Source organism: Pan troglodytes, chromosome 8 (assembly GCF_028858775.2).
Source record: "Pan troglodytes isolate AG18354 chromosome 8, NHGRI_mPanTro3-v2.0_pri, whole genome shotgun sequence".
Lineage (NCBI taxonomy): Eukaryota > Metazoa > Chordata > Mammalia > Primates > Hominidae > Pan > Pan troglodytes.
Genome location: NC_072406.2, coordinates 44100260 through 44111564, shown reverse-complemented (window position 1 = coordinate 44111564; position 11305 = coordinate 44100260).

Sequence of the window (11305 nt, the reverse complement as noted above, 5' to 3'; positions counted from 1 at the left end):
GGGTTTCACCATGTTGGTCAGGCTGGTCTCAAACTCCTGACCTCGTGATCCGCCCACCTCGGCCTCCCAAAGTGCTGGGATTACAGGCATGAGCCACTGCGCCCAGCTGCCTTTTTTTTTTTTTTTTTTTTTAACTAAATTGAGTTACACTGTCTAGGCTATCTTCACACACCCCCACCATCTCAGGCAGTTTTCCAAATGCAGAAAGCTCAGCCCTCTTTTCACTGAGTGCATCTGCATCCTGGTGTGTGCATGAAATGGGTGATGGGGTAACCTGTCTCCTTGCATTGCATGTGGTGGGTCTCAGGGAGAGTGCTGAGTCATGATGTCTTGGCAACAGTCACAGCAGGACCCAGAATGGAGTTTACAGTGCAGATCCAGCAACTGGTTGGGAACTCTGGCCCTGGGCTTTTGTCTGCTAACTTTAACTTGGCCCTGTGTTATTTTTCCAAGCCATATTTTTAACTTCCTCCTAAGTTTTTTTATTTGTTCATTTCATCCTGCTGTATTTGTGGATTTGATATAAATAAGCAAAGATTGGTGTGAGTAGACCTTTTTTAAAAAAATCATGTCTAAAAGTCCCAAAGTCACATTGAATACTCTTACTATATGATGTAGCTTTTTTAAAATGATGAGAAAATTGTGGTTTTGAAAAGTAAGTGTAAAAACTTTACTGTCTTCATTTGGAGATGATTTATTGAATTTGTTTAATCACTAACAAGCCTGGAACAAAATTATGCCATCCACAGCGAGAATTATACAACTTTGAACAACAGTTCTGGCATGCTATGGGGACCTCATAGAGACACAGTATCTGACCATGGAACACAAAGTGACCATGTGGCCAAAGCAGCCCATCAGGAGCTGGGTTCTGTCGAAACCACTATGTTATGTCATTGGATAGGCCCTGGAACAATCCACTGTAAGACTGGACTGGTACATCTGGGATTAGGCCTAAGCAGGACCAGAGGGCACAGTCAAGCTGCACAATAGCCATCCACTATTACTGTACCAGCACTTCCCTCTCAGCTCACACCCACGGCCATATGTAAGACCCTTATGATTAGCTGACTAAAGAGGAAGGAGCTCAAGCTTGCTTCATGGATGGGCCAGCTCTGTACATCCGTGCAAGCTGAAAATGAATGGGAACTGTGCTACAGTCCCATTCAAGGGTGGTCTTAAAAGACAGTGGATGGTGGTGTCCCTGGTCATACACTTTGTTTTGAAAGAGAAGTGGCCTGGGGTCGTGATATATGCAGACTTATGGGCAGTACCAAATGGCTTGACCGAATGGGCAGGGGCCTAGTAGGAGACAGATTGGCAGATTGGCCACAAGGAGGTCTGGAGTAGAGACACGTGCATGGACTACAGGAGTGTTGAAGGTCTTTGTATCACATGTTAACACCCACAAGAGAGGCACTAAACATACAGGTAGACAAAATGACTAACCAGTTGACAGCAGTCTCTGTCATCATCCACTCCAGGGCCGGCGCTGAATAGAATAGCCATGGTGGCAGGTATGGAAGCTATGCATGGGCCCACCAGTATTGGCTCCCGCTTACCAAAGCTTTTCTAGCCACTGCTACTGCCAAATGTCTAACATTCTAGCAGCAGAGAGTGATACTAGGGTCCCAGTAGAGCCTATCCCTCGAGGAGACCAACCGGACACTCTGGCAAATTCACTACACTGGATACCTTCCACCCTGGAAGACGCAGCAATTAATTTTAACCTGAATGGGCACATATCCATGTCCTGGGCATGGGTTCACATTTCCTGCCCTTAGCACTTTGGCTAGCACCACTATTCAAGGGCTTCTATAGTGTTAAATCCACCTTCATGGGATCCGTATAATATCACATCAAGGCAAGGAGCCCACTTTTCAGCAAAGGAGTTGTTAGAATGGGCGCATGCCCATGGACTCCACTGAACGGTTCTAGCACATGCTACGACACCCTGGGGCTTCAAGCCACATAAAGCAATGGTATAGACAGAACTGTTGGGGCTTAGCCAATATACCAGCTCAAAAGTGATGCCTTGTCAGGATGGAGCACCATTCTCCAGGAGGCAGAATACATCTTAAAGCAAAGACCTTTATATGGCACTGTATTCACACGGGTAAAATACCTGAGTCCGGGAACCAAGGAGTGGAAATAGGAGTGTCTCTGCCAGCCATCACTCCCAATGACGTACTTGGAGAATCCTCCAAACACTGAGCTCTGTGGGTTTTGAGGTACTCATTTTTTAAGGGAGAATGCTTCTGACAGGTGACACAGCAACAGCCCATTGAATCATAACTGTGGCTGATCCATGGACACTGCTTGCACCAAGGGGACCACAGGCAAGAAAGAGGAGTCGCCATCTTGGAAGGGATAACTGAACCTGATTATCAGTCACCAGGAAGAGGGAAGGCTACTGTAACATGCAAAGAAGGGAAGAATACATGTATAACCTCAGAGATTTACTTAGGCGCCTCTCAGCACTTCCTTCTCCAATTTTTAAAGAAAATAGACTGTAGCCTGTGAAGGGCATAATGACCAGGAAGTTCAGACCCCTCAGGGATGAGCAACTTGTCTTAACACCAGGAAAGCCACTGAGATCAGAAGAGGTGCCTGTTGAGAGTGATGGAAATCTTCAAGGGATAATAGAGGAGAGAGAAGATAAGTGTTAGTGTCACCCTTAAGCCAGCTCTAGCATCAGGATCTATAATTTGTCCCACTACTCTTCCTTTTACAAGTTCCCACTAGGAACAGAGGCTCACTAGTATCTTGAAGGAAAGTTTCCCAGAGCCTATAAGAGGATACAAGCGCCACAAGGGGTGGACTGTTGTGGATGCTTTGATGCATTGTCATGATTCCTACTCAGGAAGATTCTTGTTGAGGAATGAAAGTCTTATTTCCAAGATGCTGGGAATGCTGTCAGAAGATAGCCCTCAGCTGTTAGCCTGTGGGGTTGCCTCACATAGAGAATACAGCCTGCATGATCTGAAGATCACACCTCCTGCCAGGAATGACTTGTACTGAATGATCAATATGAAACCGGAAAGACCTGACCTTCTTGCTCTAACTTGAGACAACTCTAAACCCCAGATCCAGAGCTCCACGTGGACTGGCTGATGTTTTTGCTGAAAACTGCATCGCATCTTAACTTCCCCCTTTGTCTTATCCTACTTGTCCTTCTCCCTTCACAGGTATTGATCCCCAAAGCACTCCTTAATAAACTGTTTCCCTGGGACCCTTACCTGCAACAGCCAGTGAAACTTGGGTTATCACCGTATGAAATGATTTGTATGCATAGGCTGGTGAGGTCAAGAAAAAACTTTTATTCTAAAAATAGTCAATTTCAGTAACACCAAACTATAGAATTATGAGCCTCTTGCTAGTTGTCAATTGATGTTAATCAAATATATATATACGTAGCAAGGTGAACTCTTTTTGAGAATTCCTGAATGCATTCAGTCTGAGCACATCTCACTTCAGATGCCAGATTTTCAACCCTGATTTCAATTCTCAGTTTGGATTTTAGCCATTTCGTGAAAGATAATGCACTTTTACAGAGGTAAGTAGATGCAAACATTCCTTAGAGTTTTGACACATGGTCAGAAACTTTATGAGAATTTGTGGATTCATATATTCATTTCTAGGATCCTAAGGTTTTGTACCTTCTTTGCATGCATGGCTTGTTTTTCAGCTCAATCAGTTCTTGAAACTGAACCACACTGATACAGCAGATGTTTAATAATTCAGATATATGCTGAGGTTAGCATTCTGTGGGTAACTACAGAAACTTAAAACCATGATTCTTTTTTTTAATCAAACTCTATGAATCTTTTCTTGAATTATGACTTCCTATTCACCTAATAGAAGCTCCTTAAAATCTCTGGAGATTTTCTGGAGCTCAGGGAAGATCAGAAAAGGGAATCAGTATGTCCCCAGCTGCCATATGTGTGCTCACATGTCAACTTACATCAGCGTGTCTGGACAAATCAGTAATCTGTGTTTTCTTCCTTGCCACTTTATGTTCTGGTCTTGACTCACCAATGAGAAAGTTCCATCTTGGGGGCCTTTTAGAAAATAACAAGGTGGTTCCTCTGAGTTCTTTTATGACCGAAAGTTACTGATTTGAGAAAGTACTTCAGAAAACCTCTTCCACAGGTTTGCCCAAATTCTCCTGACAAGTGATGCAATGGAAGTTGAGCATGCATATCTGTTTTCTTGACTTGGGTAAAGAGAACTTTCCCCCCATTTTCCTATAAGCCTTCTGAGGCACATGAATTAGCTTTTCCTCTTTGGATCAAACTTCCCAGATCTTTTACTGGAAGAGGCATGTGGCTTATTCATTCTATGAATTGCACATGGCATTGCGCATGGTCCCAGGTAGGCCACACCTCAAGTAGGGTTGGTTGCTTCTCTCCCTTTTCCTCCCCACTTCCCTCCCGTCCCCAAACTCTGTCCTTCGTGGTTTAGATAATCCTGTCAGCTCTAGTAGCCTCTGGTTAAAAGGACGGGAAGAACATTCTCTTATTCCCCCAGCTCTTGAAGGTAGGGGTCATGCTCCTGCTGTGATGCTGGAAGGTTGCAGAGGCCAGGGGCAGCCTTCAGAGGCACAGGGAACCAAGCAGTGAGGCTGGGTGATTGAGTCCAGGTTCTGTCAGAGCCTGAGTCAGAACTCACATCTTCTGGGCTTGTGTGCTTTCTCAATCAAGCTAGGTCATCCTTCCCCCTGAGATTGCCTTCACAATTGATTTAGCCCGTGCCAGGGGAGTTGGTTTATGAAACTTATTGCATCCAGTCCTCGTGTTTGCCTCCTCAATATGCCTTTTGATGTCAAAGTACTTGCAGTAGTACTTTTCCTCTTCCCTGCAAAAACGTTTATACTTTCCCCTGGACTTTCCCATTGAAAAGCTTACTATTTAAATGTTTAAACGTAATCTTTCCCAGTCTTAGCAAGCTTGTCATTTTCAGCTCTGATTAACCATCTGATGGTCTGTGCCTTGGGCTTCTCCCTCTTGTCAGGCCCGATCCGGCTCTTCATATGTTCACACTGGAGTTAAGGCGGCAGCTGCAGGCTGGCATGTCTGACTGGAATTTCAGGCTGCTCCCTAACTCAGATCAAGGAATCTTCCTCAGTTCCTTCACGCACACTGTGCGTAAGAATCTAGAATGGCGCCCTAGTGCCTACCTGGTATAAGCTCCATACAATCAAGACTTGATCTTTTTCACCACTGTTTCCTTAGCTGCTTGGACAGTGCTGTTACAGGGCTGACCCTCCATTACCGTTGGCTGAATCAATGAATGCTGCCTCAGGCTCAACCAGCATTCACTGACAGACACTGCACCAGGCTCTGAGTAGGTACTAGGATGCAGTACCTCCATTCTTGCAGGAGATCAGAGTTGGGGATGCAGAGAGAGTGGAGGGATTGATGTTTAACCAGATCACTTCACTATGACTTAGTAAGTGCTATGGGCTGAGGCACACCTGGGGCAGGAACGCAGAGGTGACGCCTTGTGGAGTAGTAATTCACCAATCCCACCACACTCCTCCGCTAGCCATGGGCCATTTGCCATCTGCTCTCCTCCTGCCCTTATCTTTTTAATCTAAGTTCTCCTTACTTCACAGCAAGCCAGGCCTTCTGTTCCAGGGACGCTAATCTGCTTTCTCTAACCCCCAAGGACTTGCTTTTGTCCATGCTAGCCTATCTCTGTGACTATATGTTCATTACAGCCCAAAAGGTCTTGCTCAGATTCATGGGGTCTAGGCAGCGTTTCCTAGTGATTTCTCTTCTGATCCCTTTATTTCTCTACTACTCAGAACTTAGGCTTTTAGCCTGTGCAGTGTAATTCTATGGACCCAGATAAATCACACTGGCATTGACCATGATTTGGATGTCTATAGATAAAAATAATACAAAGAAAGGTATCGGGATTCTCCTCATGTACTTTTATAAAGCCAGGAAATGTAGTGTGCACAGCACTGCATGTCAATGTGGAAATCAACAGAGTGGGAGGTGACTACTTCCTTTTCGCGGGGACTTTTAGTGTCCCCATTGTCTCTATGTCAACGTGACATATCACAGACACACTTCTTTATGTAAATTTAGCACTGTTTATAGATATAAAAATTTGGAGGAGGGGGATCTGGATGGGAGATGTATTAAATGGGCTTTATCACCACTGTTACCACCATTGTGGGGTTTTTGTATTTGACTCCCAACTGAGTTGCAGTTGCCTTAGAAATGTCTCCATCTTTGTATTCCAATAGAAGAATAGTTAAGGAAACAAAATAATAATAATAACTTTATAATTGTGAATAGTGCATTACAGTTCACATCCAAAGTAAATGTGACCTCCCCTGAGATGCCTTACTGAATTCCTAGGAGACATGTTTTCACTTTGTGCTCCCAATGCGTCTTGTCACACTTTCAGTGTAGCACCTCCAAGGAAGTATTGTGGTTGATGTTTCATACCTGACTTCTTAGCAGACAGACTTCTTCAAGGATGGGGGGCTTGGCTTCCTTATTTGCTGCGTGCTACTAGGACCTAAGTCACTGCAAATCTCAGTACACTTTAAAAATACTTTTTTTTTTTCCCCCGAGATGGAGTCTGGCTCTGTCACCCAGGCTGGAGTGCAATGACGCCACCTCAGTTCACTGCAACCTCCACCTCCGGGGTTCAAACGATTCACCTGGCTGCCTCCCCAGTAGATGGGATTACAGGTGCCCATCACCATTCCTGGTTATTTTTTGTATTTTTAGTACAGATGGGGTTTTACTATGTTGACCAGGCTGGTCTCGAATTCCTGACCTCAAGTGATCTACCTGCCTCGGCCTCCCAAAATGCTGGGATTACAGGTGTGAGCCACCACACCTGGTCAAAAAAATACTTAATAGGTAATAAATGAATGAATGAAGGAAGGAAGGAATGGTGTTTCTGTATTATGTATTTGATAAAGGGATGCTATAGTATACACTTATTATGATAAAATAAAAATAAAAGCTGATCAATCTAATGGTAGGAAAAAATATTTGTGGGATGAAATGTGAAGTTATAAATGTAATTAAGATTCTAAATTTTCCTAAGAGTTCTTTTGTCCCTAGAATCAACAGTAAGGAGTTAGTTGTATTAACTTGGGCCAGCACCTCTGCAGAGTTATAAAACTGATTCAATTAAGTCTTACCTTTCTGTAAGAGTTAGAAAAGAAAAAGTGTTTGAAGATTTTTAAAAGTATAGAACAAACAGTTACCGTGTAAATTCTGGAGTATTAGGTGCTTTTCTGGGTATTTCCTCCTTCATACTAAAATGTTAATCTCTGAGTTATGCACTGTAATAATAGATTCCACTGAAAAAAGTGTTTCTGGCACTAATGCATAAAATATGTGCATGCAATTTGAGGGCTGAAAAATGAATCATTCTTTGGGGGAGAAAGAATGGTATGAAAGTTAGTGCCATTTGGGGGGAACAGAACATGATTATCTACAAGGTTAGCTGATTTTAAATACTGATTGCCAAATTCTTCAATAAAATATGAATACTTACCATGGCAATCTGCATCACATGTTACATATCCTATTTCAGGGGTGATGTGTACCTTCTTAAAGAAACATACACTAACTAGGTAATGTCAAGCATTATAAAGAGAGTGGAAATTAAGACTGAGGTGCTTATTTTCTATTGGTTGTTAAACTGGACTTTAACCTCTAGGAAAAGACTAAAACTAAACAAAACTCAGTATCCATGGTAACATGCATAAGAAGGTAATTATTTTTTCTTTACATTTTTAAATTTCAGAGTTTAATAGCATATTATATGCATTGCCTCAGGCCCACAATCCCTCCAGTTGGCCATTAAGTATTAGGAAATGCCCTCTCTAGCAGTCATTATTGCTTAAATAAAATGCCACTTACAACCCTCCTGAACAAAAGAACTACAGTGCCCGTTGAAAGTACACCTTGAGTATTGTGGTGATTTGGCATAGGGAGCAGGTACCCCTAGAGCAGCTGGCCCAGAAACCAGGCTTGTGTCCGGAGAACAACCTACACAAGGAATCCTTTTCAGTTGAGATTAGACACAAGAAACAGCTCTGTTCCTTAAGGGAACATACCAGAAGAAAGGCTCCAAGCCCACGTCCTCATAGGGTCAAGCTGGCTGCAGTAGGAATTTTTCTTGGTAAATCCAGTTTTTAATAATTCCATCTTACTGTAGAGAATCACTCCTGGATGTACCAATTTGGAGTTTGGGTTTGTAATGTTTAGGGAAGACTCACATTCGCAACACATTGGCTGATTGAGAAGGTATAAAGGGAGAATTTGCTTACGAAATTGAGCTAATGTTCTTCCTACACAGGCAGAGTGATGACAGCATTTATAGTAATCCAGAAAATGCAGTCCAAATTGAAACCAAACCTCCTTTTGCAAGCTACAGAGGCCCCCTCCTCGACGTGGTACACTTGGGTGGCTCACCCCAGACAGGTGTCGGCCTCACGCCTTTGGCCTACCTGCAGAGACACAACCCCAGTAAAGCCGTCCCCAGATGACTTGTGCAAACAAAAGGAAAAATATGTGCTGAAAACTAGAGCTAATCTAGGAAGTTCTAAATTTAGACTGGATTTTTCTTCCAAGAGTTTATTTGTAAATCAATTTTTGGAAGCTGGAGCAAACATTTTCCCATAGAAACATTGTAATAAATGTGGCTGTGCAAATTTAACCCCTAATGAAAATGAAATCCTACACATGAGCAAAAACAGCTTTATACACTGCCTTTTTTTTCCACACTTTTTCAGCTACATTGTGGATTAAATGGTTTTTTTTTGGTGGGCTAGTCTGGGAGCTAGACCACCATGGGCAATGGTTTCTCTGGGAAATTAGTCCTCACTCAAAAACCTGGCTGTGAGAAATTCTCCTCTTGCTGCCAAAAGTTCACAGAAAAGAAAGAATTCCTTCCAACCGTTCTGGTGATACCACCCAGAAGTAAAAAAGGGCAGCCATCTTTGTGTAAGGGACATTTGTAAATTTGGTGTTTGTATTTTAGGAACTGCCAGCACTTAATTTAGAAAGTATTACAACTGGATTAGGCTAAAGGTGAATTCTACAGAGCTTAGACCAGGAAGTTGAATAAGAAAACATAAACAGTGAAGCAAAATATAGAACAGAGATTTGCTTGGAGATAAACACTGGAACTAAGAACGTCATAGCAGGGCTTTGAGCAAGACCAATATTCCAGTTCCAAACAAGGCAATGCAAACATTTCTTTACTAGAAAAAGGAAAGAAATTCAAGGGCTGAGAAGCAATGGACTGTGATGCTGATCACAAGAACTTTCTCTGAGCCACATCTTAGCTACTTGCCTTTTCCCTGCCCCCCACCAAAAAAACAAAAACAAAACAAGCTGTGGGCAATACCTCTTCTTCTAGGCAATTCCTCTAGTTGTTTTTGTCCCCCAACCCCCACTATGGCAAAAGAGATCAAGAATTCTTTTTAGCTAGAATGAGGAGTGAGATGAGACAGTGGGCAGAGAGCAGAAGATGGAGCCATGACCCAGGAGCAAAAACAAGAATCAGTGTAAGAAGTTGTCAGGGGCAAGGGTCCTTCTGGAAGAGAGAGAGGCCGTAAGTTGTGATTTCTGGAGAAAGGAATTACAGCAGAGGCTCCAGGAGCAAGGCAGAAAAATGCTGTGAAAGATGAATGAAATAGTGCGTGGACTTTTCCAGAAAAACAAACAAACAAACAAACAAAAAAAGTAAAAATGTTGGCCAGGTGCAGTGGCTCCCACCTGTACTCCCAGCACCTTGGGAGGCCGAGGCTGGAGAAACACCCAAGGCCAAGAGCTCAAGACCAGCCTGGACAACATGGGTGAGACCCCATTCTACAAAAAATTTAAAACAAAAATCATCCAGGCATGGTGGCATGTTCTGGTAGTGCCAGCTACCTGGGAAGATCGCCTGAGCCCAGGAGTTTGAGACTGCAGTGAGCTATGATCATACCACCATACTCCAGCCTGGGTAACCCTGTCTCAAAAGATAAAAAAAAATATGTGATGAGGTCAAATCTCTTGCGGCAGCCATGAAGGAGCAGAAGGTAAGTTATGAAGCAGGAACAACAACAGTGAAGCTAACCAAGAAATCTCCCAGGTTTCCAAAGTTGGGAGTTGGGGCCCAGTTTATCTAATATCCAGGCTCAGGGAAGGAACCAGCGCTCTCCAAGCTACTCAGGAGTCACTTGACTTTCCATTGTGATCACTCTGCCCCACTGGAGTGTGGGCACCTCTGGGAATCATGGGTTTATAACCTCAACTCTAGTTCTGACCCCGGGGGACCCCAGTGGCTTTGGGTTGGGATCCAAACTCCCTTTGATTTTGAGGAAGTGGAGAGGAATTCATACACTACATTCCTTGTCATCTCATTTGGGACAGTCATTCATTTGGGACTGTTTGTTCTGTTTGCTACCTACCATTAAAACAAAATGGCAGAAGGGAGAGATTTTTCCAAGCTGTTTGAAAAGCGCTTCTCACGGTCAGTTAGGAAATGGCCCGTTGCTATAATTTATGATTTCCACTGCTCCAAAGCACTAAAGGGACAGTAGGCAGAGATGCTGTTAGATGAGAAAAGAGAAATTGTAGTGTGATGGTTGAGATAGATTGAAAGAGTAAATTTATATCAATAGTAGGAGGATTTTCCTGTTCTTCTGGACCTGAAATTTTGAGCATCTGTAAGACTAGCCTCTGGCTTATTTTCTCAGAACTTAATGTAGAGGCTTAGCTCTTTGAAATATGCTAATTTTGGGAAAAAAAACCTTGCTAGCTACTTAGCTCCAAATAACCCCTTCTTGGATGAATTAAGTGACGAGGAATAGGAAAGGCAATTGGGGTGGGGGAAGATCCATTCCAATCTAATGAGATTGTTGGATGCTGACTTTCTGGGAAACCTGAGCCCCTGGGACAATTGCCATTGTAGCTGTGCCCTTGTGGTGCAGTGACTTCTCAGCTCATGATGTTTGAAAAGCGTGGTTCAGGCAACATGAATCATAAGAATATATCAGTCTGTGGAATGTTCAGCCCAGAAAGTTCACGCACAGGTGAACACTGCCCTCACCATCCATATCAGAAGGGCTTGCTTGCTTTGTGGACTGGCTTAAGGTGGAGTTCATTTCAAAACAGAATTTGAGTTGGGTAAAAAGGATTGTATGTGCTCTTCTGTTGGTTATTTCCTAAACTTAATCATGTTTATTAATGTATATTATCAGGGTGATTTTTACAAAAAAAACCCTCACTGATTTAGATACACTAGGTAGAAAAAACCATTCTGAATCAGTGAC